The sequence below is a fragment of the Motacilla alba genome, chromosome 21, assembly GCF_015832195.1.
Source record: "Motacilla alba alba isolate MOTALB_02 chromosome 21, Motacilla_alba_V1.0_pri, whole genome shotgun sequence".
NCBI lineage: Eukaryota > Metazoa > Chordata > Aves > Passeriformes > Motacillidae > Motacilla > Motacilla alba.
In genome coordinates, this window is record NC_052036.1 from 1434856 (window position 1) to 1439788 (window position 4933).

Here is a 4933-nt window from a genome sequence, read left to right on the forward strand (position 1 = left end):
GACGTGGAGCATCCGGGCAGTAATTCTGATTTTTCCTCCCCACATCTGCCTCTGCTGTCCCATGCCAGCAGCCGAGCAGGAAGAGCAGGGGTTTACTGCCTGCCGAGTGCTTTTCCAAACGGGACCTGCAGCTTCCAGCATTCCCTTATCCCTCAGAGGCAGGAGGATTTTTATCTTCATCCAGCACCGCAGGGAAAAAGAAAAAAAAAAAAAAAAAAAAAAGGAAAAAATCCATAAAACCAGCGGCCTTCAAAAATAAACCTCTTTTCCCAGCCTGTGCTAATAATTTACTCTTATTCCAGGTTTTATTGGGCTGCCCCCCTCGGTAAACAGCCCAGAACTCGGGCCGGGAGGATTTCCTCCCCGCTGGGACTTTTAATGTCGAGAGCAGAGGTGTCAAACGAGCGGCTCAAAGCCCCGCGGTGGCCCCGGAGAGTTCCACATCTGGCCTGGATCTCGGCGCTTCACGCATTTCAACTCTCGCCCCGAGCAGCTCCGGATTTCCCTCGGCAGCCGGGTTAGGCTGGATTTAAGAGGCTGCAAGGAGAAGCCAAAAAAAAAAAATTAAAAAAAAAAAGAAAAAAAAAGGAGAAGAAGGAGCTGCTGAAAGGTTGAAAGGGCTGGCCCGGGCTCGGGAGCGGGGTGCGGGCTCGCAGCTCCCCCGGAGCAAGCCTGGCGTTCCCGGGATGTGCTGGGGAACAGGGAGGGAGCGGGCACGGAGCTGGCACCGGCCCTGCCGGGCTCACCGGAGCTGGCACGGAGCTGGCACCGGCCCTGCCGGGCTCACCGGAGCACGGAGCTGGCACCGGAGCTGGCCCAGCCCTGCCGGCTCACCGGGCTGCAGCGCCACCGGGGCAGCGCCACACGAGCCGCTCGTGGCTCCCGACCAGTAAATGCCACTGGGAGCACTGGGAGAGCTGCGGCAGCCCCTGCGTGTTCTGTCTCCTTTATTTCAGGGGAGCTGGCTGTGTCCTAGAAGGGAATCTGGGAACCTTGCATGCTCTTCCTGATTTATTCATTCCCTTTTTTCATTCCCTTTTCCGCTCTCCCAGTCTCTGCCTGCTCTGGCGGCAGGGACTGTCCCCTCCTCTGGTCACATTTTGGGGTACGACAGAGTGCAAATCCCTGCAGGATTTGGGTTGGAAATACCTTAAAGCTCACCCCATTCCACCTTTCCCTGTCTCAGGTTAACCCAACCTGGCCTTGGACACTGCAGGAGCAGGTTTGGGGGCTCAGCACCAGCCAGGATCTGCCTCATCCCTTGGGAAGCATTGGTTCTCTGACACAGAAATAGGACTTTCCCAAATGACAGGGGGGGCTCAATGGGATCTGCCTCATCCCTTGGGAAGCATGACAGAGGGTGGACACGGAGGGCTAGCCATCCCAAATCCCTGCAGGAGGGGGTTTTGGGGCTCAGCACCAGCCAGGATCTGCCTCTCCTTGGTTCCCTGGCACGGAATAAATGAATTCAGCCCCGCACAGGGGCCGGGGAGCCTCTCCCCGAGCACCCAGCCGCCCTTTCCCCTCTTCCCTTCCAGCCGTGTCCCCCCGAGCCCCGGCCCCACCGCAGAGCCCCCTTTCCCCCGCGGTTCCCCCATCCCCGGTGGCTCCTGGCCGTGGCCACGGGGCTCTGGGCCGCCTTTGCCCCGGTGCCCGCTGCCGGCCCTGCCCCGCTGCCGTGCCCGGGAGGAGCGAAAGCCGCGGGAGTTGCGAGAACGCCGGGAAAGCATCCCGGCCATCCCGGGAGCCGGGGGAAGCCGGGCTGGAGGAGAAGGTGAATCATTGCCCCGGAGCGTGCCCGAGCCTGCCGCTGATGCAGGGCTCCTCCCTGCCCCGGCTGCGAGGGCACGGAGGCTGGGAGGGTTCGGGGTTCCGGGCGCTCCGGCGGGGTGGGGTGAGCGGGCAGCGGGGGTAGCGCCAGGGAGAGCTGCAGGGATGGGTGGGATCGGCTGCCTGGAGTGGGGTTCCTGCTGGTGTTGAGGAGTGGAGAGGAGAATGGGAAGAATCCTCGGGGGAAAAAATAAAGAAAAGGAAAAAATCCTAAAAAAGTGAAAATCCTAAAAGAAAGAAAAAAAAAAAAAAAGGAAGAGTCCTTCAAAAATGAAAATCCTAAAAAAAAAGGGAAAAAGACCTTCAAAAATAAAAATCCTAAAAAAAAGGGAAAAATCCTCAAAAATAAAAGTCCTAAAAAAAAAAATAAAAGGAAAAATGCTCAAGTTGCACCAGAGGAGTTTTAGGTTGGATATCAGGGGAAAACTCTTCACTGAAGGATGGGCGAGCATTGGATCAGATCCAGTGGAGGAATCCCCAGCCCTGAGAGTGCTCCACAGCCACGTGGCTGTGACATCTGGGGACAGCTTTCAGTGCTCTGCTGGCCCGGTGGTGCTGGGTTGATGGTGGCGCACAGTGAATTTCCTGTCCAGCTTTAGGGATTCTGGGATTCCCTGGCTCCCTGCTCCAGGCCAGGATCCCGGGGGGAGTTTCTGAGCTGTGCTCCAGCCCTGGGGCCGAGAGGAGCAGGAGCAGCCGCTGCTCCAGGGAGCTTTGTGCTCCCCAGATTGTCCCCCCGGCCACGGAGCTGCCTGGAGAGCTGGGGACAAAGGGGACCGAGGAGCAGGAGGGCACAGAGGTGGCTGCTCAGATTTTGGGGAGCAGCCAGACCTGGATATTGGGAGGCGGCTCCTCACAGGGTGAGGGATCTCTGATGAGACAGCAGAACACCTTTTAACTCTTGCCCCGAGCAGCTCTGGATTTCCCTCGGCAGCCGGGTTAGGTTTGATTTAAGAGGCTGCAAGGAAAAGCCAAAAAAATAACAAAAAAAAAAACCCGAAAAAAAAAAAAAATCGGGATTTCCCCCCTACAGCTCCCACAGCCCGGCCCTGAACATCCCAGCAGGAATTCCCAGCATCAACTGCTCTGCCCAAAAACCTCTCCAGGCTTTTCCAGGGCTTCTCGAGCATCCCAAAGGCCGTGCCCAGCTGCAGAGGAGCCCCGCTCCCGCTGCCGGGGCTGCGATCCCCGCGGCTGTCAGAGCTGTCACGTCAGGCTCTGCTCCAGCCCGGCGTGACTGACAGGCCGCGTTGTTATCTCGGGCTGTGTCATCCCAGCCCGGCCTGACAGCTCGGCACTGCGAGGCTTCCAGCAGCCCTCACTCATTATCAGCTCCTGCCGGCCCTCCCTGCCCGCCCGGGAGATGGGATCCGGCAGGGCAGAGCGGCTGCCGGGGCTGGGGCTGGGGCTGAGCGGTCCCGCGGGGCAAAATGGGGATTTTCCTCCCCTGTCCGAGCTGCTCCGAGCGGGATTTGGGGGAGGATGGAGAGAATGGGGGGGAAATCGGGGATCCTGCTCAGGGTGGTCCGGGATTCTGTGCGGAGAGCAGGGCTTTGCCAGGGGATTTAGCAGTGGGGGGAAAGAGGAAAAGCGATGGGGAAGAAGAGGAAAAGCAATGGGAAATAAAGAGGAAAAGCAATGGGAAATAAAGAGGAAAAGCAGTGGGAAAAAGGAAGAAAACAATGGGGAAGAAAGAGGAAAAGCAATGGGAAAAAGGAAGAAAACAATGGGGAAGAAAGAGGAAAAGCAATGGGGAAGAAAGAGGAAAAGCAACGGGAAAAAGGAAGAAAAACAATGGGAAAGAAAGAGGAAAAGCAATGGGAAAAAGGAAGAGCAGTGGAGAAAAAGGAAGAAAAGCAATTGGAAAGAAAGAGAAAAAGAAATGGGGAAAAAAGGAAGAAAACAATGGAAAATAAGGAAGAAAAACAGTGGGAAAGAAAGAGGAAAAGCAGTGGGGAAAAGGAAGAAAAGCAATGGGAAATAAAGCAGAAAAACAATGGGAAGGAGGGAAGAAAAGCGATGGAAAAGAAAGAGGAAAAGCAATGGAAAAAAAATAAGAAAAACAGTGGGAAAGAGAGGAAAATCAATGGGAAAGAAAGAGGGAAAGCAATGGGAAAGAAAGAGGGAAAGCAATGGGAAAGAAAGAGAAAAAGAAATGGGGAAATAAGGAAGAAAACAATGGAAAATAAGGAAGAAAGACAATGGAAAGAAAGAGGAAAAGCAGTGGGGAAAAGGAAGAAAAACAATGGGAAAGAAAGAGGAGAAGCAATGGGGAAAAAAGAAGAAAACAATGGGAAAGGAGGAAAAAAAGCAATGGGGAAAAAGGAAGAAAAGCAATGGGAAAGAAGGAAAAATCAATGAGAAAGAAAGAGGAAAAGCAATAGAAAAAAAAGAAGAAAAACAGTGGGAAAGAAGGAAGAAAGCAATGGGGAAAAGGAAGAAAATCAAAGGGGAAAAAGGAAAACAAGCACTGGGGAGGAAGGAAGGAGGGAGAAGCTCCCATGAATGTCTCTGTGCCTCATCCCTGCACTGACCTTGTCCTTCCAGAATCTCCTGAGCCCGGGGCAGGGGCACTTCAAGCCTTGTAAACACCCCGCCTCTGAAGGGCTGTCCCCAGGTCACCTTGGCGGTGACACCAGCGCAGCCAGGCTCTCCTCGGGGACATTCCACCCTTTCCCATGCGTGGAGCTGCTCCAAGGCTCCCCCTGCTCCCGCCCAGGGCGCTGCCCTTTGCTGCCCACTAAAAATACCCAGCAGAGGCTGTGTCTGAGCGGGTTTGGAGCTAAACGAAGCGCCCCGGGGCCTCTCCCAGCACGGGGGGCAGCTCTCCCCCAAAAAAAACACAGAGCTGGCCGTGCTCAGCAGCGATGGAACAGGAATTCCCAGCTGGATTGGAGCGGGGAGAGGTGCTCAGAAAGTTAAATATGCTAAAAGATCCGTGCTGATTTCTCTGGGTGCCGCCAGGAGCTTTGCTCGGCACCGGGATTTGTTCCCCCTTCTCCCCTCTTTGCCCCCCCAGTCCTGGGATGCTGGAGGATAAAAGGGGATCCAGGAGACCCCAGGAGCTCAGTTTTGCCTCATCCCCCGCGTGGGAACTCCAGGA

General features: G+C 55.3%; 1 long non-coding RNA gene across 2 annotated transcripts; it reads right to left on the reverse strand.

Annotated features, from left to right (window-relative positions):
* Window positions 1-280: 280 nt before the first annotated feature.
* On the reverse strand, window positions 281-4589 carry LOC119710514. 2 transcript variants are annotated; one of them, XR_005259566.1, is made up of 3 exons: window positions 4365-4589; window positions 2662-2788; window positions 281-537 (listed from the first exon to the last, which is right to left on the reverse strand). It is a non-coding gene; the product is annotated as an uncharacterized LOC119710514 (long non-coding RNA). The 2 variants fall into 2 exon arrangements; XR_005259567.1 differs by lacking the exon at window positions 2662-2788 and having other exon boundaries at window positions 4365-4579.
* Window positions 4590-4933: the final 344 nt, after the last annotated feature.